The 23840-nt window shown below is 44.2% G+C and overlaps 2 protein-coding genes across 3 annotated transcripts in view; both read left to right on the top strand.

Annotated features, from left to right (window-relative positions):
- The window catches only part of LOC140722104 (NACHT, LRR and PYD domains-containing protein 3-like), a 421136-nt gene that overhangs the window by 20906 nt on the left and 376390 nt on the right, over nt 1–23840 (top strand). The gene's annotated exons all lie outside the window — the stretch shown is intronic.
- The window catches only part of LOC140722073 (NACHT, LRR and PYD domains-containing protein 3-like), a 38935-nt gene continuing 27668 nt past the window's right edge, over nt 12574–23840 (top strand). Inside the window, exon 1 of the mRNA XM_073036871.1 lies at nt 12574–12688. The gene's annotated coding sequence lies outside the window, so the exon portion shown is untranslated. The remainder of the gene's footprint in view (nt 12689–23840) is intronic.

Genomic DNA, 23840 nt, shown 5'->3' on the forward strand with positions numbered 1-23840 from the left:
CGCTTCCTGATCGGTTCCTCACTGTTCCCGTTGCAGTTTTTTTTCTTTTGTTAGAGGGGCTGCTGTATAGAATAGTCCAAGTGAGCTGATCACATACCTCTGTTTGTCTCACTGCTGCCGTCCGTATCTGCAGCTGCGATACTATCCCTGGTTTCCCATCGCACTCACTTTCCACTTTGTTACCCGAACCTGCCCATTTTGAAACATCTAAACCCCGGAAATTCCTGAAGCCATCCCTGCCCTTGTGACAGTCGAGTGTCTGTGATAGTTTGGAAAATACTTCAACAAGTATAACAATCACGCCAGTAGCATTGAACGTTTGTATTGCTACCTACCTGAACTGTATGAAGTCAGCAATACTCCGCCAATTCTGCATTTTCCGGAACCCCAGGCATAAGATTGTTTGAATTAATGACATATTTGCCAAGCCTGTTCACTATAAAACGGCTTTATTTGAAAACTCCGCTGAATCGTCAGTAGACACGGGCATTATCTAGACAGATGGCCATTTAAAGTAAACACATACTTCATTCCATTCCTCAGCTCCTCTCTGAATTTCCTCTGTGTTAGTGTATAGATACAAGTATTGGTGCACATGCTGAGCATTTGAAACATGAACCCAAATTGCTGTAGGATGTATACCGGGGAACTCAAATATCTGTCCTGGTAATAATAGTTTTGCGCTTGCCATTTCAGAGAATAGGCTACAGAGGGCATCGAAAATAATATGAAATTAACTGATATAGAAAACAACAAAATCATCGATTTTCTGCGTTTTTCCACCTCGGCATCTTTCTGATTGTCGCTGCTGTGCCGAAGCCTTCTGCGGACTCTATTTGCCACAACGATATGCCTTACGGTTAACCCGTTAAACACCAGGATTAAGCCTATTGGTATCAATGGCGTTAAAATACGGTCCAGTAATGCGTATCCTCTCCACACGGGTGAAGTAGCGTACTTATATGTAAGGGCGCAACGCCAGGGCATGTTATCAATGATGACGTAAGGTTCAATGGCAAAGTAAAAGGGGGCACATTTCCCGCAGCTCACTATAACAACGGTCACGATCACCAGCGTTGCTGTTCTGTCGTGCAGTATCTCTCCCGCAGCTTTCGGCAACATATTGCGATGAAGCGATCGAAGGTAAAACTGACCGTGAACCAGACAGAACAGTCCCTCGTTACAACCCGAAATACAAGTGTCAGTGCGCATACAGGAGTGATGAGCAGGGTTCTGGAATACATGTGGATATTGTTGGTTTGTTCCACTAAAGCAACAACGATAACCACCATTAGATCCGCTGCTGCCATTCCAACCAGGTAACGGGTGATGCATTTGGAGAGTCCGCATTTTCCTCGAGAAAGGATCACAATCGCCGTTAAATTAACTGCAAGAAATTTGGAAACAAAATAGAAATTTGATCAGCTCCCTGAATGCCCCCATTCTACCGATGCTATGCAGGTTATGGTCTGTTTGGAAGTGGAAAGCGGGAATCCAGTGTGTGCGGTCTCGGTCGCTGCACTCCGGCTGGAGGACAGTGACGGATGTGAGTGTCAGTGGATTGGCGACATTCCCACAGTTTCGAGCGAGGCATCCGAGTTCCACGACTCACGTACCGGTGAGCAGTCGATCGCTCCTGTAAACAACACCATTTCCATTATTAGAGGCGAAATAGCTGAAGGGATTGTTTGTAGCGGTGACAACGTGGCATCATGGAGATATAAAGCACGAGTGCTCCTTTACTGACTCACGGAAGAACAGTCTTACATGTTGGAAATATACTGGACCTTCATTTAAATAAACTCCCACGTTGTTATATGGTCGAAGAGTCTGCACTGATAGAGACTCGGACCTAGAAAAGCAGAGACCAGCATCACTTAAGAAAGCCTAGGATGGTTAAATTATGAAACTGTGGCAATGTCGGCACCAACATAATTGACAGAAGAAGAAAACACTTCGATCGAAGTACGGAAAATGGAAATAAAACCATTAGATGCCTGAATCCTCCATTCCGGAAACACGTTTCAGACGACGGTAGAAACTGTGCTCAGTAACAGTGCGGATACCGCAGCAGAGTAACGACGGCACCATACATAAAGTAACCAGCTCCGGCATCTTACCGGGGACACCAACCGCTACAAGTGTGGGATAGAAAATGGCCGCGATGTAGTAAATCGCCGCATATCCCATATTCCGTCAGAAGCAGCGTTCAGTTGTACGGAGCGTTTCAGCTGCTCAGATGGACTGGTGATCGGTTTAGCAGACTTTTATTGAGGAGAGAGCAATTCCACTGAGGCAATTAGCGTGGCGATCACGTCAGGGACATTAGTGTAAACCAACTGCAAAAATAATAACGTTAAACTATTTTTACTCAATGTCCCTGTGTCATTAATTTTACTCCTCAAGGGATATTGCAATCTATTTACTTTAAAACAAAATATGATGTGAATTTTCCATGTTAATTTCCATGATACATGGCTTCAGCTATTTAAATAGGACGTTTTTTGTATCTGTGTTACTTTTAAAGTCGGCATGCATATTGAAGTCGATTTATTTTGTAATATTTGACCGTGCACATTCGCTTCTGAAATTGAGGGAAGGAGTTTGTTCTGGCGGGTGAACTGGAGAACACTTCTTTATTAAAGGGGAACATCCGTTCATTCTTTTCTTTCGTTCATTCCGTCATTCCGGGCGGTGTGAGTGATGGAATTGACAATGCCAGCTGACATGTATTACAATAACACTGCACTTCTATTCCTCCAAATAATTCAAAAGATCGACAGCGATATTCCAGAGGCCTGTGATCAAAAAGGGAACGTGTCCTGGGAAATTAGCGAGGGCTGAGGACAGTTTGAAGAACAATGTTTTCCAGCGCACACATGGGCGGTTTGGCAGGAACCTGACCTCTGCCAGTGAATGACCTGACCACCACATACCCGTGACGTGCGATGCATTCTATTTAACTTTAAAGATATGCTCAAACCAGCTACAATTCTACCAGTATTTTGTCATCCATTCTATGTTTGAACAAAAGTAACAGGTAAAATCTGTGAACATTCCGCAGGTTTTCAGGATATTAATTGCCACGAAGTTGTCTGTTTTTCTCCTGATCTGCTTTCCGGTATATTGTCTTTCATACAAACATAGAAAACCTACAACACAATATAGGCTCTTCGGCCCACAACGTTGTGCCGAACATGTCCCTACCTTAGAAATTACTAGGTTTACCCATAGCTCTCCATTTTTCAAAGCTCGATGTACCTATGCAAAAGTATCTTAAAAGACCCTATCGTATCCGCCTCCACCACCGTTGTTGGCAGCCCATTCCACGCACTCGCCACTCTCTGCGTAAAAACACATACCCCTGACATCTCTGTACATACACCCAAGCACCTTAAACCTGTGTCCTCTTGCGTCAGCCATTTCAGCCCTGGGAAAAAGCCTTGAAACTTGGTTCGAAAAAAGAGGGATGTCTACAATAGATATAGGCAGCATGGAGTAAAGGAATTGCTCGAGGAATATAAAGAATGTAAAAGGAAACTTAAGAAAGAGATTAGAAAAGCTAAAAGAAGTTACGAGTTTGGTTTGGCAAATAAGGTGGAAGTAAATCCGAAAGGCTTCTACAGTTATATTAAAAGCAAGAGGATAGTGAGGGATAAAATTGGTCCCTTAGAGAATCAGGGTGGTCAGCTATGTGTGGAGCCGAGGGAGATGGGAGAGATTTTGAACGATTTCTTCTCTTCGGTATTCATTAAGGAGAAGGATATTGAATGGTGTAAGGTGTGGGTAACAAGTAAGGAAGTTATGGAACCTATGACAATTAAAGAGGTGGAAGTACTGGCGCTTTTAAGAAATTTAAAAGTGGATAAATCTCCAGGTCCTGACCGGATATTCCCCAGGACCTTGAGGGAAGTTTGTGTAGAGATAGCAGGAGCTCTGACGGAGATCTTTCAGATGTCATTAGAAACGGGGATTGTGCCGGAGGATTGGCGTATTGCTCATGTGGTTCCATTGTTTAAAAAGGGTTCTAGAAGTAAGCCTGGCAATTATAGACCTGTCAGTTTGACATCAGTGGTGGGTAAATTAATGGAAAGTATTCTTAGAGATAGTATTTATAATTATCTGGATAGACAGGATCTGATTAGGAGTAGCCAGCATGGATTTGTGCGTGGAAGGTCATGTTTGACAAAACTTATTGAATTTTTTGAAGTAGTTACGAGGAATGTTGACGAGGGTAAGGCAGTGGATGTAGTCTATATGGACTTCAGCAAGGCCTTTGACAAAGTTCCACATGGAAGGTTAGTTAAGAAGGTTCAGTCGTTAGGTATTAATGCTGGAGTAATAAAATGGATTCAACAGTGGCTAGATGGGAGATGCCAGAGAGTAGTGATGGATAATTGTTTATCGGGATGGAGGCCGGTGACTAGCGGGGTGCCTCAGGGATCTGTTTTGGACCCAATGTTGTTTGTAATATACATAAATGATCTGGATGATGGGGTGGTAAATTGGATTAGTAAGTATGTTGATGATACTAAGGTAGGAGGTGTTGTGGATAATGAGGTGGGTTTTCAAAGCTTGCAGGGAGATTTATGCCGGTTATAAGAATGGGCTGAACGTTAGCAGATGGAGTTTAATGCTGAGAAGTGTGAGGTTCTACATTTTGGCAGGAATAATCCAAATAGAACATACAGGGTAAATGGTAGGGCATTGAGGAATGCAGTGGAACAGAGAGATCTAGGAATAACTGTGCATAGTTCCCTGAAGGTGGAGTCTCATGTAGATAGGGTGGTGAAGAAGGCTTTTGGAACGCTGGCCTTTATAAATCAGAGCATTGAGTACAGAAGTTGGGATGTAATGTTAAAATTGTACAAGGCATTGGTAAGGCCAAATTTGGAATATTGTGTACAGTTCTGGTCACCGAATTATAGGAAAAATATCATTAAATTAGAGAGAGTGCAGAGACGATTTACTAGGATGTTACCTGGGTTTCAGCACTTAAGTTACAGAGAAAGGTTGAACAAGTTAGGTCTCTATTCATTGGAGCGTAGAAGGTTGAGGGGGGATTTGATCGAGGTATTTAAAATGTTGAGAGGGATAGATAGAGTTGACGTGAATAGGCTGTTTCCATTGAGAGTAGGGGAGATTCAAACGAGAGGACATGATTTGAGAGTTAGGGGGCAAAAGTTTCAGGGAAACACGAGGGGGTATTTCTTTACTCAGAGAGTGATAGCTGTGTGGAATGAGCTTCCTGTAGAAGTAGTAGAGGCCAGTTCAGTTGTGTCATTTAAGGTAAAATTGGATAGGTATATGGACAGGAAAGGAGTGGAGGGTTATGGGCTGAGTGCGGGTAGGTGGGACTAGGTGAGATTAAGAGTTCGGCACGGGCTAGGAGCGCCGGAATGGCCTGTTTCCGTGCTGTGATTGTTATATGGTTATATATGGTTATCCACACGATCAATGCCTCTCATTACCTTATACACCTGAATCAGCTCACATCTCATCCTCCGTCGCTCCTAGGATAAAAGGCCGAGTTCACTCAACTGTTTTCATAAAACAATCGTCACTATGAGTATGTACAGAACAGCGGATGTGTTCAAGCTCGCCTGTCAATCACACTTCCTTCTGCTCCTGCAGTGCACCGCTCCGTGCCGATTGTGGTTCTCGTACCGGTGAGCCACCCTCGGCTTATTGGAGAGAGTCTCACCACTCTGTTTCCATTGTGGAACTCGCACTAATGTGCGGCCGTCGGTGGATTCGAGCAAGTAGTACCTCTGCCTTCAAATGTATTCTCCCAAAGAGAAACACCTCGTAACATTCGGATTGAGCTCCATCTGTAATTTCTCAGGGCTGCTCTGCGTCCTGTCACTGTCCTGTTGAAATCGGTGACAACCTTCTAAAATCATTCATAAAAACCCAAAAGCCGGGGGTCTGAAACTGATCCGTGCAGGACACCACTGGTTACCGACATCCAGGGAGAAAACGCTTGATCTACAACTACAGTCTGCCTTCTGTGGGCGTCAGTCCTGAATCCACCAGCCAACTCTCCCTGGATAACAAGCCTTCTGACGCTATGAACGGTCCTACCATGTTTAACCGTTTCAAATGCCTTATTAAGATCTATTTATACCAGATAAAGTTTTCTACCTTTACCAATGTGTTTTGTTACATCCTCACCGAATTGAACCAGGCAGTGAGCTATGACCTGCCTCTCCCAAAGCCATTCTGATTCTCCGAAATCAAGTTCTCCCAAACCTTGCAAATTAGGTTTCTTGGAATGTTCTCCAATAATTTGCCCGTCACTGAAGTAGGATGCACTGGGCTATGATATACAATGGTATCTTTACTCCCTTTCCCGAGCAAAGAGATAATATTTCCATCTCCAATCCCCTGATAGTGCATGTGCGGCAGTGATAACGCAAAGGTAATCGCCAAGGGCGCAGCAATCTCTTCCTCCGCTTCCCACAGTAACCTGGGGTTTCTCGCAACTTCACAAGAGGACTTATCTATCCGAATGTTTTTCAATCGTTCCTGTGCATCCTCTTTTCTAACCTCGTCCAGTTGTCGCACGTAAGCCCGTTTGACGGTTCCTCACAAACGCCAGGATCTCTCACTGGTGAAAATTGAAGTGAAGTCCTCATTAAGGACCTGTCCCACCTCCACCAACTCCAGTCGTATCTTTCATCATTATCCCAGACCGGTCCTACTCTCACTCTACTCATCCACTTCTTCGCACACATCTAGAATGTCGCGGGATTTTCATTAATCCCGCTGTAGGCCTTCTGTAGAGGTTTCAAGTTCTCCTCATTCCATTCTTCAGTTCGTCCCTGGCTGCCTTGCAACTCTACAGCCGTGTCCGATCCTAGCTTTCTAAACCTGGTTAGTTTAATTCTTTCTCTTAACTAGATGAACATCTCTGTCAAACATAGTGGATTCACCTACCCAGAACCGTATGTATGTGCTGCCTAAAGTACCTCCTCATTTCTGTTGTGCATTTTCCAGGGTACATCCATTCCCAGTTTTAGCTCTGAGATTCCAGCCTAAACCATCGTAATTCCATTTAGCTAATTCATTAATTTGGAAATTTCGGTCCTGTGGAGAGATAGCAGGACAGTGTCGTCAGTTCGGGGACTGACATAGGTTCGTAGGGAGAGATCGTGGTAACGGGATTTGTTTGGGGACTGACAGGCGGGTGCGGGGACAGAGCTGGGCAGTGTGATTAATTCGGGGACTGACATAGGTTCGGGGGAGAGATCGCGGTAAGGGGATGCGATTGGGGACTGACACGCGGGTGTGGGGAGAGAGCAGGGCAGCGGGTTGGTTTGAGGACTGACTCAGGACTGTGGAGAATAAGCTGGGACTGAACGGGGCATTGGGGTTAGTTTGGGGTGACACGAGGCTGGGGAGATAGCGAGATGGTGGCATTATTTTGGTACTGGCACAGGTCTCTGGGATTAGTGTTGGTTTGTCCTTCAATGCCAATGCCAGTTCTCCACGCCGTCCTCCTTTATTTCGAAACTTATTTAAAGTCAACATCTTGTGGCCACAGAAAGGCGACCATTTCCACCGTAACGCTATCAACCCCGGCCAGGGTTTAACACACCGATAGCGTTCCACCGGTCACTCCTCTGTCCACACTGTGAGCAAAAGCCCCACCCTCGTCGTGGGCCCTCAAAGCTCACCAGTGTCCTTCTTTCCTCTGGCGTCGTGTGTCTCCTGTGTGTCCCGTGTGTCTGAGTAAAAAGTCGACTGACCTGGCATATATCTCCAAGTGCTGAACACCAGCTCTCCATCACATAACTCCGCCTTTCGTTGTCCAAGGCAACTCATAGACTTTCTCCCTGCTGCTGAAATAGCGCACAAACTGTTCTCTCTCTCTCTCTCTCTCTCTCTCTCTCTCTCTCTCTCTCTCTCTCTCTCTCTCTCTCTCTCTCGTTTAAAGGAAAAGTCCACTTTAGAATAATCCTTCAGGTCTCGTCACACCTCTCTTCTGTCAGGAAGAATTTTGATGAAACAGCAAAATTTGCGTCTTAACTATCGATTATGCAGCTTAAAGCAATACATGTGTAATTATTAGGTAACAGCAAAGCATTACAAACTTTAACTTCGCATCTAGTCAAACAATCTGCTGTATCACTGTCAGTGCCTTTCACGTGTTTTACTTACATGTCATACTCTTACAAGATCAGACTCCAGTTAAGCAACCTTCTATTCTTATCCTTCATTTTACACAGAAACACGAATGAATTATGGTCCGTGTAAACCACATGTGGTTTCCGCGCAGGACATATGTAGACATCGAAGCATTGCAATGCTAACATGAGCGCTAGCAACTCTTTTTCAACAGTGGAGTAATTTTCCTGATGCACATTAAATTTCTTTGAGAAATGAACTACGGGATGTTCAATTTCATCATCATGCTTTAACCATATAACAACTACAGCACGGAAACAGGCCATCGCGGCCCTTCTAGACCGTGCCGAACACTGACTCTCACCTAGTCCCACCGACCTGCACTTTTGCAACAATACCGCCCCAGCAGCTTCACCAAGAGCGTCTACCGCCATTGGAAATGGTTTAGTGAAATCAGGTGCTTTCAGTACAGGGTGACAACACAGAATGGTTTTCAGGAGGTCAAATGCCTCTTGGCAGAGGTCATTCCACACAAATCTTTCACTCTTCCCTAGGAGTTTCGTTAGAGGGAGAGCAATGTCTGCGAAGTTCTTACAAAACTTACGGTAATACCCAACCATTCCTAAAATCCTTCATAACGCTTTCCTGCCTGTCGGAACGGGAACCTCAGGAATAGTCTGAACCTTGGCCTGCATAGGTGTCAGCTGGCCCTGGCCTATTACATATCCAAGATACGTGACAGTGGCGCGGCCAAATTCACTTTCAGCGAGGTTTACAGTGCGATTTCCCTTTGACAGCCTTTCAAACAGTTTCTCTACTGCTGAGATATGCTCCTCCCAGGTGTTATTCCATACAGCCAAGTCATCAATATAAATCACTGTATTCTTTAAATCCTGAATCACTGAATTCATCATCCTTTGCATCATCCCTGGAGCAATTTTCATCCCACACGGTAAAACATTGTACTCATACAATCCAGATGGTGTCACAAATACAGATATTTCTTTCGCCCTTTCAGTTAATGGAACACACCAGTAACATTTCAACTGGTCAATCTTCGTAAGGTATTTAGCCTTCCCCACTCTGTCAATACAGTCATCCGCTCTTGGAATGGGATAAGCATCTGCCTTAGTTACTGCATTAACTTTCCTGTAATCAGTACAGAATCTCATACTCCCATCCGACGTAGGGACAATCACGCACGGTAACGCCCAGTCTGAAGTGGATGGCATAATTATGCCGGCTGTTAACATATATTCAATTCCTTGTTTAACCATTTTATTTTTGTCTTGGTTCATTCTGTAAGGGTGCTGCTTAATCGGATTAACTTCATCTACAATTACGTCATGCACCACAGCCGTACAGGGCCTTGGAATGTCAGGGAATAAATCTTTATACTTGGTAATTAAACTCTTCAGTTGTTTACGTTGCTTTGACTGCAAATGCTGAGTCTTTCCATCAAGATTTTTCAAAACATCAGAAGTTCTGAGTCTTGTGGAAACTACGCGGAGCTCTGGTATCCCAGTACCAGACACCACAATCTCCTCCGTTGTTATAACGGTACTCACTGGTGCAGGGTCTGGGTCATGATAACCCTTGATGATATTTACGTGGACGATCTGCGTAGCCTTTCATTGGTCAGGAGTTCTAATAACATAATTTAAAGAATCAATTTTCTTAATTATTTCACATGGTTCACTAAATCTCGCTAGCAGGGGGTTGGTAAGGAGAGGGAACATGATCAGGACCCTTTCTCCAGAACGATATCTCTGCTCCCTCGGTCTTCTGTCATAGCCCTGTTTCATGTTTATCTGGGAGTGTTGTAAATTCTGATTCACAAGGTCACAAGCCTTGTTAAGTCTGTCTCTGAATTCCTAAACATAACTCAGCACGCACCTACACACATTCTGATCTGACCATTGCTGTCTGAGTAGGGTCGATGGTGACACAATGTGCTTATCTCTCAATTCTTTAACCAACCCCCGGAATGTTTTTGAAGTAACGTTACTTCAGATTGGATTTCTTTAGGTAGACATATCAGTGTGAAAAAATTTGATAAGTGATTTTACCACGGTCTTGGCCTTGATGTTCCGGAGAGGCACCGCTTCATGGAACCTAGACATCGCACACATGATGGTTAACAAATCCTCATAACCAGCTGCAGTCCTTGGCAATGGGTCAACACAATCCACTATGATCCCAGAAAAAGGTTCACCAAAAGCAGTTATTGGTGTAAGTGGTGACGCTGGGATCACCTGATTAGGTTTTCCTGCACCCTGACAGGTATGGCAAGTCCTGCAAAAGTTCACAACATGCTTCCTTAAATTAGGCCAGTAGAATTCCTTCCTAATGCTGTTTACTGTCTTCCTCACTCCAAAGTGTCCACCTAAAGACATACTATGATCCATGTTTAAAATCTCAGCCCTGTAAACTTCCGGGACCACAACTTGATGTTCAATGTCACAATCCTCACTTGCAGGCACAGTAGGGGATCTCCACTTCCTCAGTGACACCCCATCCCTAAGATAATATTCTACTGACTCCTCTCTCTCTGAACCTACACTTCTGTGAGAGCTATCTCCTTTAAAGCAGCAGCTGATTTTTAGACATGCTTCGGGTCACTGCGCATGTGAGGTTCACATCAGTATCTGTGCGTGTGTCGTCAGACACAAGCTTGCTTGTTAGCTGTACTGCTGAATAAACTTCACCCTGGATAGGTGCCAACCTAATATTTACCAAACCCAGTACCATTACTAAGCTTACGAAGACCACGTTTACATTATGAACATTCCCAAACAACCCATCCATTCTGTTCCTTCGACTTTCTGCTTTACTCGTCTCTATAGCAACCCAGTCAGGTGGTCTCTCAAAACCAAAACAATCCTTTCTCTCCGCATTACAATCGTGAAAAACAACTCCACAACCTTGAATGTGTTTACTTCCTACTGCGAAAACAAAATTCAACAGAGTTTCACATATTTTACAGGCCATTGTCCTGCAAGCAGGGTCAAAGGTCGCGAAACCAGTCCAAACCTCCCAAGTTCTTTATTCAAAAATCCAGAAACAGCACCTTTCTCCATATTTCCAATAAGATTCACATCACCAACTTTCAACTCATCACCAACTTTTAGAACACCGTCCAACACAAATAACTGAGAATCCTCAATTTCCACTGGCACCTAGGTTAACCCTTTATTCACTGAACCATGTCCATCTGGCTGAAAAAGACTGCATTCCTTTTCCACCGAGTCAGACAAAGTCAGACACCTCAGACGGGAGGCATCAGGTATTGAAGAGGTCGTTGAGCCCGAACTTGGAATACTGCCTTTGGGTTTGTACGCCTGTTAAGTACCTCGTAACGGGTTAAAGAGCCAGCAGAAATGGGCACACACGGAGTCTGTGTCTGCCGTTATAAATTCTATTTTATTAGTAACTACGTGAATAAAGTAATATAAAACGAGATAAAGTAAACATTTTAGCAGAGTTTATGCACATATATAGGTGAGTAAATAAGCTTCCCCAGCTCAGGTGATTGGGTGATACAGTCTCACGGTGGGATGGTAAGTAATCAGTTCAGTTCTGGAATTTGGTTTGAGTAGAGTTGGAGAGAGAGAGTTAGAGTGTTGGTTTGTCTTCCAATGCCGATGTCGATCCTCACGTCCTCCTCCTGCTCCCGAAAGTTATTTAAAAGTCACCAACTTGTGACCACAGAAAAGGGGATGCCGTCTTCTGTGGTGGAGTTATCAACCCCAGACCAGGGTTAAACACACCGATATCTCCGCACCGGTCACCCCTCTGTCCTCACTGTGAGAAAAAACCCCACCCTTGTCGTGGGCACACAAAGCTCACCAGTGTCCTCCTTGCCTCAGGGGTCGTGTGTCTCCTGTGGTGTGTCTTGTGTGTCTCTGGTGTGTGTCTCCTGTGGTGTGTCTTGTGTGTCTCTGGTGTGTGTCTCCTGTGGTGTGTCTTGTGTGTCTCTGGTGTGTGTCTAATTAAAAAGTCAACGACCTTGTATATATCTCCAAGTGCTGAACACGAGCTGTCCGTCATATAGCTCCGCCTTTCAGTTTCCAAGGCAACTCACAGACGTTCTGTCTCCCTGCTGCTGAATTAGTACACAAGCTGTTCGCTCCCTCTCTCTCTAGTTTAAAGGAACAGTCCACTTTAGAATAATCCTTCAAATCTCGTCACGATCTAAACATAGCTACAAGACCTGTGATATATTCGCATATTCTTAAGAAAGTTTTGTTGTTAGAATCTCAGCTGACGGCGGAAATTGCAAAATTTTGCACAATTTCATGGACGTACATGAATGTGTAAGTCACGTGAGTCCTTTTCCTGCTCCCATTTTACCGCAGATCTGCCCTGTTTCCGAGGCTCCGCCCCCAGCTCTGATGACATAAATTACAGTCCTGACTTCCCTTCAGTTCTGTGTTGAAGCGGGTCGGCGGCGGCGGCGGATCGTCTGTAGGATCCGGATTAGGGGACGACCATCACCGCCAGAATCGGGAATCCGGGGGAGAGTTCACTATCCCGGCGTGAAAACAAGTTCTCATCGGTGAGTACTGAGGCTGGTCCCGAGTGTGGACGTCTGATGTAAGGTAATGCACCCAGTTAACTGCCCCGATCTGGCGGCCTCTCTGCGCTTGCTGGACAGAACCTGCCCGGGTCGGTCTGTGTTGTGGGACCTTCACAACATACCGAATGAGATGAGCCGCCGCTCAGCCCCTCTTGCCCTGGTCCTGGGAGCGTGATGGGGTGGTGATACTGAGGCTGCACTCATCCATTGAGGTTTATCCCGTAAACTTTACCTTCGTCACCCAGTCCCGCATCGGGTCCAAACTTCACCTGGATCGATAGTCGGTGTCTACAATTGTTTTACATCATTCCAGGGCGCGGGAAGCGACCCTTCCACCTGTTGTGTCCTTGCAGACAAAAAAGGTTAAACCGAGTAATCGCACCTTCGGGACACTGCTCCATCTGTCTGAGTAGATCCATCTTTCACCCGTTCAGACAAGGCAGTGAGATCCAGATTTCTCACGGCCTCTCGTTCAGGGTGGCCATCGTTGTGTTTTCTGTTTTCTCTGCATGAGCTCTCTCTCTCTCTCTCTCTCTCTCTCTCTCTCTCTCTCTCTCTCTCTCTCTCTCTCTCTCTCTCTCTCTCTCTCTCTCTCTCTCTCTCTCTCTCTCTCTCTCTCTCTCTCTCTCTCTCTCTCTCTCTCTCTCTCTCTCTCTCTCTCTCTGTAAAGATCAAAAATGGACTAAGCAATAACATGGATGGGAAGAAGGAGGAGGTCCTGCAAGGAGAGTTTAGGGAGTTAGGTGCAAAGTTGAAGGACAGGACCTCCAGGGTTGTAATCTCAGGATTTCTACCAGTGCCACGTGCTAGTGAGGCTAGAAATAAGGAGATAATGAAGCTAAATACGTGGCTAAGGAGCTGGTGTAGGAGGGACGGCTTCATGTTTCTGGACAATTGGGCCTCGTTCCAGGGAAGGTGGGACCTGTTCAGACGAGACGGGTTGCAACTGAACTGGAAGGGGACTAATATCCTTGCAGGAAGGTTGGCTAGGGCTGTTCCGGAGGTTTGAACTAGATTTGCAGGGGGAGGGGAGCCAGAGTATTAGGGCAGATAGTGAGGTGGAGAAGGATAAAGGTCATGCGAGAACTGCAAGCATAGTTCACGTAGTAAAGCCAGATCTAACATTTAAAAACATTTTGAGGAAAGAGAAGCAGAATAAAGGGTGTAAAGGTAGAAGGGCTTAAGTGAGTGTACTTCAATGCAAAAAGTATCAGGAACAAAGGTGATGAACTGAGAGCTTGGATACATGAATTATTACGGAGACCCGGCTGGCACCAGGGCAGGAATGGATTCTCAATATTTCTGGATTTCATTGTTTTAAAAGGGATAGAGAGGGCGGAAAAACGGCAGGACGGTAGCATTACAGGTCAGGGATATTATTAGAGCTAGAGAAAGGCTGGGTAATGTAGCAGGATCCTCTTCTGAGTCAGCATGGGTGGGTCAGGAACAGGAAGGGAGCAGTCACTCTATTTCGAGTATTCTATAGGCCCCCTGGTAGCAGCAAAGATACTGAGGAGCAGATTGGGGGGCAGATTTTGGAAAGGTGTTGAAATAATGGGTGACTTTAACTTCCCTAATATTGATTGGCAATTGATTAGTTCAATGGTTTGGATGGGGCAGAGTTTGCTAAGTGTGCCCAGGACGGATTCCTGTCACAGTATGTTGACAGGCCGACTAGGGGGAATGCCATACTGGATCTAGTATTAGGTACGAACCGGGTCAATCACAGATAACTCAGTGGGTGAGAATCTGCGGACAGTGACAACCGCTCCCTGGCCTTTAGCATTATCATGGAAAAGGACAGAATCAGAGAGGACAGGATTTTTTTTTTAATTGGGGAAGGGCAAATTGTGAGGCTATAAGGCTAGAACTTGCGGGTGCGAATTGGGATGATGTTTTTGCAGGGAAATGTACTATCGACATGTGGTCGATGTTTAGGGATCTCTTGTAGGATGTTAGGGATAAATTTGTCCCAGTGAGGAAGGTAAAGAATGGTAGGGTGAAGGAACTATGGGTGACAAGTGAGGTGGAAAATCTAGTCAGGTGGAAGAAGGCAGCATACATGAGGTTCAGTAAGCAAGGATCAGATGGTTCTACTGAAAATAGGGTAGTAAGAAGGGAGCTGAAGAAGGGGCTGAGGAGAACAAGAAGGGGATATGAGAAGGCCTTGGCGAGTAGGGTAAAGGAAAACCCCAAGGCATTCTTCAACTATGAGAAGAGCAAAGGATGACAGGAGGAAAGATAGGACAGATTAGAGATAAAGGTGGGAAATGTGCCTGGAGGCTGTGGAAATGAGCAAGGTCCTCAATGAATACTTCTCTTCAGAATTCACCAATGAGAGGGAATGTGAAGACGGTGAGGACAATATGAGTGAGGTTCAAAATCTGGAACATGTTGATATTAAGGGAGAGGAGGTGTTGGAGTTGTTAAAATACATTAGGACGGATATGTCCCCGGGGCCTCACGGAATATTCCCCAGGTTGCTCCACGAAGCGAAGGAAGAGATTGCTGAGCCTCTGGCTAGGATCTTTCTGTCCTCGTTGTCCACGGGAATAGTAGCGGAGGATTGGAGGGAGGCGAAAGTTGTCCCCTTGTTCAAAAAAGATAGTAGGGATAGTCCGGGTAATTATAGACCAGTGAGCCTTACGTCTGTGGTGGGAAAGCTATTGGAAAAGATTCTTAGAGATAGAAGCTGTGGGCATTTAGAGTATCATGATCTGATCAGGGACAGTCAGCATGGCTCTGTAAAGGATCGTGTTTAACAAGCCTGATAGAGTTTTTTTTCAGGAGATAATCAGGCATATAGATGAGGGTAGTGTAGTGGATGCGATCTACATGGACTTTAGATCTACATGGACATGGATTTGACAAGGTACCACAAGGTAGGCTCATACAGAAAGTCAAAAGGGAGGTGATCCAGGGAAGGTTGGCCGGTTGGATTCAGAATTCGCTTCCCTGCAGAAAGCAGAGTGCCGTGGTGGAGGGAGTACATTCGGAATGGAGGGTTGTGACTTCTGGTGTCCCGCAAGAATCGGTTCTGGGACCTCTAATTTTCGTGATTTTTATTAACGACCTGGATGTAGGGGTAGAAGGGTGATTTGGCAAGTTTGCAGTCAACATAAAATCTGGTGGTGTTGTGGATAGTTTTGAGGATTGTCGAAGACTGCAGAGAGACATTGATAGGATGCAGAACTGGGCTGAGAAGTGGCAGACGGAGTTCAACCCGGAGAAGTGTGAGGTGGTTCATTTTGGAAGGACAAACTCCAAGGCAGAGTACAAAGTAAAGGGCAGGATACTTGGGAGTGTGGAGGAGCAGGGAGATCTGTGGGTACATGTCTACAAATCCTTGAAAGTTGCCTCACAGCTAGATAGGGTAGTTAAGAAAGCTTATGGGGTGTTAGCTTTCATAGGTCGAGGGATAGAGTTTATGAGTTGCGGAGTAATGATGCAGCTCTCTAAAACTCTGGTTAGGCCACACTTAGAGTACTGTGTCCAATTGTGGTCGCCTCACTATAGGAAGGATGTGGAAGCATTGGAAAGGGTACAGAGGATATTTTACAGGATGCTGCCTGGTTTAGAGAGTATGCATTATTATCAGAGATTAAGGGATCTAGGTATTTACTCTCTGGAGAGAAGTAGGATGAGAGGAGACATGATAGAGATATTAAGAGGAATAGATAGAGTGGATAACCAGCGCCTCTTCCCCAGGACACCACTGCTCAATACAAGAGGCTGTGGCTTTAAGGTAAGGCGAGGACACTTCAAGGAGAATATTAGGAGGTTTTTTACTCAGAGAGTGGTTGGTGCGTGGAATGCACCGACTGAGTCAGTGGTGGAGGCAGATACACTATTGAAATTTACGAGACGACTAGACAGGTATATGAAGGAATTTAAGGTGGAGGGTATTATGGGGGTAGGGCTTAAAGGTCGGCACAACATTGTGGGCCGAATGACCTGTACTGTGCAGTATTGTTCTATGTTCTATTATCAAACCTTTCCCATAAAAATGAGAATATTTAGTTCTCCTCTGGTCGGCTGGCACATCACCTATAACTATGACCGTTTTGTATGTCTCTGCCAGCGTTCGCGCAGTTTCAACACTAGCGTCCCAAATGTTTCCAGGGAATATGTTGTCAGGCCTGGCGATTTATCCATCTATACTCACTTCAAGCGAGCAAGCACATGTTTCGTAAACTGGACATAACCCATGACCTGACGAACGTTTCCTCATTTCTATGTCTCTGTATCTGTCTCTCAAGTACATGCACACCCAGATAAATCATTGAAGATCTCCCTCATTTCTTTCGGCTCCATGCGTACACGAGCACGCTGATCTTCAGAAGTTCGTATAACCAGTTAACGGGCCAGTAAGGAAACAACGGGTTTTCTTAAATAAATATACTGCCACCAAAGAGTTTGTTATTCGTGGAAATGTGCTTAGCACAGTAATTGTTTATAATAATGATTCCTGGAATGAGAAGCCTTATGTATTTGGAGCATTCGCTGTCCCTGGGCCTGTTCTCAAATGGCTGATGGGGGCACGCTGGGACGGGGAAACTCACGGAAACGTGGCAAATACTGACGTCTCCATCTAGTGGACGGATAAAGATGTTTTCATCAGGAGAGGTGTCTTGGAACAGATAACACAACCTCACAAATCACTGGGATGTATCTACAAACCTTCTCCTCCATCATTCTATCCAGTAGTAGGGTCAGAAACTTGCCTGTATTGTCAACTGTACTTTTACGCTATTCGAAGCTACAAAAATTTGATTGAAAACTTTTAATCGCTTAACTAAGCAAAGAAGGAAATTTCATGACTATCACCAAAATGTATTGTGTAATGTATTTTGTAAATAACAGATAACCGACTTTTGAAGCAGACTGGCCGTATTTAATGACCAGCTTCAGCACTGCTGCAAGTGTTGTGGCGAAGGAGCTAACAGCAGATTTACTTGATACTGGTATTTTAGTTTGAGCATTTCAACATTTCTGAGTGTTCAGTATTCATTCTGTTCATAAGCAAACTCAAAACATGTGAGGTTGAGACAGTTACTTCCTTTTTTCTTTACTTCTGGTGAGCCTCTTCCTCAGTCACCGGGGTAACAGGACACCAGAACTTCAAGGAGGGAAGATTTTATCCAACTGTAATCACTGTGGAGGCACAGTGACCTGAGGAACCGGTGTGGATTCCAGGATGCTTTGAGCATTTACTGAATGGAATATATGACGCCTGTGTTGCAATGAAGAGATGAGCAATGAATGTTGGGATTGCATCTTGCAACCAGTCAATATTTGTGCATTAAAAGAAAAGAAAAATCTGCTCTACTCAGCTTCCAGGACTATATTAACTATTCAATGTTTAAACAGATTGTTCCTGTTCCACTACAAGAAATAAGGCTGACTAACTAACCTGGTGTAGGTCTCACTCAGAGATAAAATAATCACCATGTATGCTCAGTTTAGATTAGCTGAAATGTATCCGCGTCCGCGTTGTGACACAAGACCCGGAATTCAACCCCGATTCCCGTCCAGACAAAGCTTCCTCTATGTTACTATTCCGTCATGGGTTGGTTCAGGAGTGTTATATTTGAACTGGGAATAGCTGAGACACTGCAGCACGTTACTGGGCAGTAAGGAATCCTGGGCCATGGGTTATAAGGCTAGGATGGGGAGACCAAGAACATAGTATTTGCAGTGTTTGGGCTTCGCCCGAGCTTATTGCTTCAACAGATGGGACTGGCCGTTCCTCCTTCCGCAATGAAGCAAAAATTTCGGACAGATTGACATGGGTTGCGGGGCATTTTAATTACACTGTCTTGTGTGAGACGTGGGGAAGATGTGCGAATGTTTCGGCATGGATTGGGACCCCGTGAGGTTGGGTCCTGGGCTATCACAGAGGTTTTGACCTATATATAATGGACCCGTCGATCAAGCTGCCCGGGCACATAAAGTGATGAGTTAGTAGTTATGTTCTGTGCTCAGATGTTTTCTTCTGGAGGTCCTTTGGAATCAGTGAAAAAAATGAGTTACCTTTCCTTCTCTCACAGTGAGAGGCTGTGAGTTAATGGGCTGCTCCGTGTTTGCCAGTAAACACGGTCCGGGGTTTAGTGTTCAATCCGTGTTTGGAAAGTCCCTCTCACTGTTCCCTGCGGTCAGCTAGTGCGAGTCAAATAGAAACTCCAGAAGGAGAAGCTAAAGACAGAGGTATCGATATTACAGAAGTACCAGCATTACAGTGGTGTACAGGGAATTGCCGAGGCAGGAGAGGGGAATTGGTCAGAATTGATTGGAAACAAACAGAGCAGAAATTTGTGTGAAGTTGGAGGTTTGGTGAGGTTGCAACAGAAGGCAACAAAAAGTCATTGGGAAGGTAAAGGTGAAATACCAAAGATAACGAACCAATAATATTAAAGATGTTACTAAAGATTTCTTCAGATATATGAAGTGTAAAAGTGAGGCACGACTGGATATCAGAACGCTGGAAAACGACACTGGAGAGGTAGTAAAGGGGCGGGGGGGGGGGGCAGTAATGGCGGCCGAACTGAATATACATTTTACATCAGTCTTCATAGACTAGCAGTGTATTGGAAGTTCCGGGTGTCAGGGGGCATGAAGTGTGTGAAGTTAGCATATTTAGAGAGAGAGATTTCTTGGGAAACTGAAAGGTTTGAAGTTAGATATGTCACCCGGACTAGATGGCATGTACCCCAGAATTCTAAAAGCGGTGGCTGAATTGATCGTGAGACATTAATAATGTTCTTTCAAGAATCACTAGCTTCTGTAATGGTTCCGGAAGACTTAAAAATTGCAAATGTCACTTCACTGCTCAAGAAATGAATGGGGCAGAAGGGAGCCCATATGTCAGTTTGTTTGACCTCAGTATTTAGGACGATATAGAAGTTGATTATTAAGGATGTGGTCTCAGGGTACTTTGAGATCCGTCAGAAAATAGGCCGTAGTCTTGCCTGATAAATCTAATGGGGAATTGTTGAAGAAATAACAAGCATGATAGACAAAGGAGAATCTGTTGATGCTGTACATTTGGATTTTCAGAAGGTCTTTGTTACGCTGCCACACATAAGGTTGCTTAACAAGCTACGAGATCATGGCGTTACCAGACAGATTCTGAAATGGATAAAGCAGTGTTTGATTGGAAACCACTCCAGGTGACTCGTGATACTCCACAGGAGTCGGCTTTGGGACCGATTCTCTTACGTCATATGTTAATGATTTGGAGAATGGTATTAATGACTTTGTTGCAATGTTTGCAGGTGGTATGAAGTTAGTTCGAGGAGCATGTGGTTTTGAGGATTTAGAAAGGCTACAGAAGGACATAGAATAATTAGGAAACTGGGCAATGAAATGGAATACAGTGTCGAGAAGTGTATGGTCATGCACTTTGGTAACGTAATTAAAGTGTTAAATATTTTCTAGATAGAAAAGAAAACTGAGGTGCAAAGGCACTTGGGGATCCTTGTGTAGGATTCTCTAAAGTTTAATTTGCAGGTTAAGTCTGTGGTGGGGAAGTCAAATGCGATGTTAGCATTCATCTCAAGAGGAATAGAATATAAAAGCAGGGATGTAATGTTGAAACTTCATAAAGCACCGCTGAGGCCGCACTGGGAGTGTTTTGAGCAGGTTTGGGCCTCTTAACTTCGAAAGGAATGTGTTTTACCTATATAGGATTCACAGGTTGTTCACGGAAGTGATTCAATGATTGAATGACTTGTCATATGACCCGCGTTTGATGCCTCTGGGCCAGTATTCACTAGAATTCAGAAGCATGAGGGGTGACCTTATTGAAGCCTGACGAATGGTGAAAATAACTTTGATAGAGTTGCTATGGAGATGATGGGTCCTCTGATGGGATAGTCTACAAGCAGCTGACCGTACCTCAGAATAGAGGGTCGCCCTATTAGAATGGGGTGAGCAGGAATTTATTTTGCCATAGAATGTTGAATCTGTGGAAGTTTATCTTTTGCCACAGATAGCTGTGGTGGCCAAATTTTTGTGTATATTTAAGACGGAGGTTGATAGATTCCTGATTGGTCAGAGCATAAAAGGATATGGTGAAAAGGCAGGAAATTGGGAATGAGAGGAAACTTGGATCAGTCATGATGAAATTGTGGAGTAAACTCGATGAGCCAAATGGCCTAATTCTGCTCCTATATCGTATGGTCGAGTGGAGATAGAACATAACATAGAACATAGAATAGTATATCACTGGAACACGCTCTTTGAGATCAAACTTGGAATCATTTTCCTGAACCGCATTTTAATCCTCTCCATTGTTAATGCATCCTTTCTTATGTTAGGGGCCCAATCCTGCGAAGAATGCTCTAAGTGTTGCCTCATCAGGACTTTATAAATTCTCAACAGTACATCCTTTCTTTTATATTACAGTCCTCTTGAAATTAATCCAAAGATCGCATTTGCCTTCTTCATCACCGACGTATCCTATACATTAAGCTACAGGAAAACTACACAAGCCTTCCCAAGTCTCTTTGCACCCTTTTAAAATGATTTTTGGCCCAGTTTGTCCATTATCACACAATTAAAATGGGGAATCTTCTTATTATTCTCATGTAAAGAGGTGCAATGAAAATCCTGTTGAGTATACCGTCCATACAGAACAATAGAACAGAACAGTACATTGAGCTGATATCAGATAAACAATAACAGAGAGTAGCAATGCATTATTGTTTCACAGAAACAGCAGGGCAGGTAGACAAATGGTGCAAGGTCATAACAAGTTATATTGTGGGGTTAAAGTCCACCTTATCTTGCTGTGGACCATTCTTTTTTCTTACAGCAGAATGGAAGCCGTTCTTAACCTTGGTTGTAGCGTTTTCCAGTTTTTTAATCTTCTACCCAAGTAGGATGCCAGACTGTCCAGCGCTGTGAGGTGATGCTGTGCCAGCTTTACCGATCACACAGGAAGCTACAGACACAGTCCATGGTGGGCAAACAGCTTTCCACGATGTCCTCAGCTGTCCACAGCTCTCTGAAGTTCCTTGCAGTCATGAGTAAAGCGGGAGCCGTACGAACGCCTAAGGTATCCTGTTGGGATAATCCCTATGGTAGGTTGATGAAATTTAGTGAGGGACAAAGGGCACAATTCAAAGTTCCTGTTGTTTGTGTTACGGATTCAGCAACAATAAATATATAAGTGAGGCAGGGTTTTTTTTTATAACAAATAAAACATTTATTAAACACTGAAAAACAAACCCCCTAAAATGACTAACGCAACCGGAAATCAACTGCTGTGCGGCAGCTTAAACAGTTCTTAAAGCGATAAAGCTTAAACAGTTCTTAAAGGAATAAAGCGAAAACAGTTCTTAAAAGTAGTACTGCAAATGTCCAAAATGCTTACAGTCCATTAAAGAAGAGAGTTTTTAGTCGATTTAAATTCTCTTTCACGTCATGTTGTTGCGGTTCCCAGTCGAACTATACTTTTCCCGGAGAATTTACGAAGATGAAAATGAAACGGCTTAAAGTCACTGACCTTTCCTTTACAAAACTGTACCCAACCCTTTCTGCTATTATTCGCAGGGGTTAACACGGGGACAGCCAACGAATTCCTTCCGAATGAGGATCAAACAAGGTCAAACCTGTTTCACCGACGAAATCGAATTTCCTCGATCTTTTAATTCCCGAACTCCGATCTTCACTCTCCACTGATTTTTAACTGGCTGTATTATAAAGAAACTGCCAGCAATGACCTTTTAAACTTCAGGCATTAAATAAAACTACACCTTTCAACTAAACTGCGTCATAATATTGGACCACGCAGTGGCATGGAGTCAAAATGGCAAATCCAGCCACGAACTGCCAATCTTCACAGGGAGGGGTCCTCTTTTTATACCCTGTTAAAAAAACCTGTCACATGACCTCTACTGGCGGGAAAATGACGTCACTCCACCATCACAAGACCATTACCTTAAGTCCAGTATAGCTTCAACACCACTGTCACGTGACAAGAACAAAGATACCCACGGGTACGTAACATTTGTTCCAACTTCATCATCTGAGAATCTTTTCATTCAATATTAATTTAGTATCTGCGTGTTGCTGGTGGACCACCTGTGATTTTCATTGATTCCTTCTCCCACCTGGTTCCATCAGCTTACTCCATGTCGATTTTGTTCAACATTTTTCCAGCTTGTATCCCGTCAAGTTAATGATACATATCAACCATCTTGTTCAACCTCTGTCCAGCCTGTATCCCACCACCTCAATGATATATATCAACCATCTTGTTCAACCTCTGCCCAGCCTGTATCCCAGCACCACAATGATATATATCAATCATCTTGTTCAACCTCTGTCCAGCCTGTATCCCACCACTTCAATGATATATATCAACCATCTTGTTCAACCTCTGTCCAGTCTGTTATCTTCCACTTCAATGATATATATCAATCATCTTGTTTAACCTATGTTCAGTCTGTATCCTTCCACCTTAATCATATATATCAACAAACTTTTTCAGCCTCTGTCCAGCCTGCATCACAACAACTCAATTATTATTTTCCCTTTCGTTTATTTTCGGTTCTTTATCTCTTGAGTGCGCCTTGCATTTATAGCTTGTAAATACATCTAACTGTGTGGTCATTTTCAAGGAATTTTTGACCTGTATTCCCATGTAAGTTCATCTTTTGACGTACCACAGACCATTGCCAATACCTGTGCAAGTCATACCCCGGTTCATCTTGCCAAATTGCAACAGCTCGCTGTTCTTTGCATTAAATTCCCCCGCTAGTCTGTAACCTGACTTCCCAGCTGCTCAAGATTACAACGCACCTTTGGTAGCCTTTCTCACTGCCTGCTACATTCCATCTCAGTGTAATCAAACTGTTTGCTGCTCTAGTTTGCCACATTTTCATCTGTTATCTCAATCATTAATATCAGTACCAGGCACCCAGTCGCTTTCCCTGCAGCACCTCGCGAGTTTCATGACTCCATTCAGAGCACTCTCTGGCTTTTCCGCTTGCTTCATCCTGAGTACTACGTACCTTTCCCTTTTGGGCCAGCCTCCCATGCAGAATAACTTGATAAGACATGACCTGCCAGTCTGACTGTCCCTCATCAAGCCCAGTATTTCGAAAAACGATAAATTCCATTTCTT

Source organism: Hemitrygon akajei, unplaced genomic scaffold, assembly GCF_048418815.1.
Source record: "Hemitrygon akajei unplaced genomic scaffold, sHemAka1.3 Scf000069, whole genome shotgun sequence".
Taxonomy (NCBI): Eukaryota; Metazoa; Chordata; class Chondrichthyes; order Myliobatiformes; family Dasyatidae; genus Hemitrygon; species Hemitrygon akajei.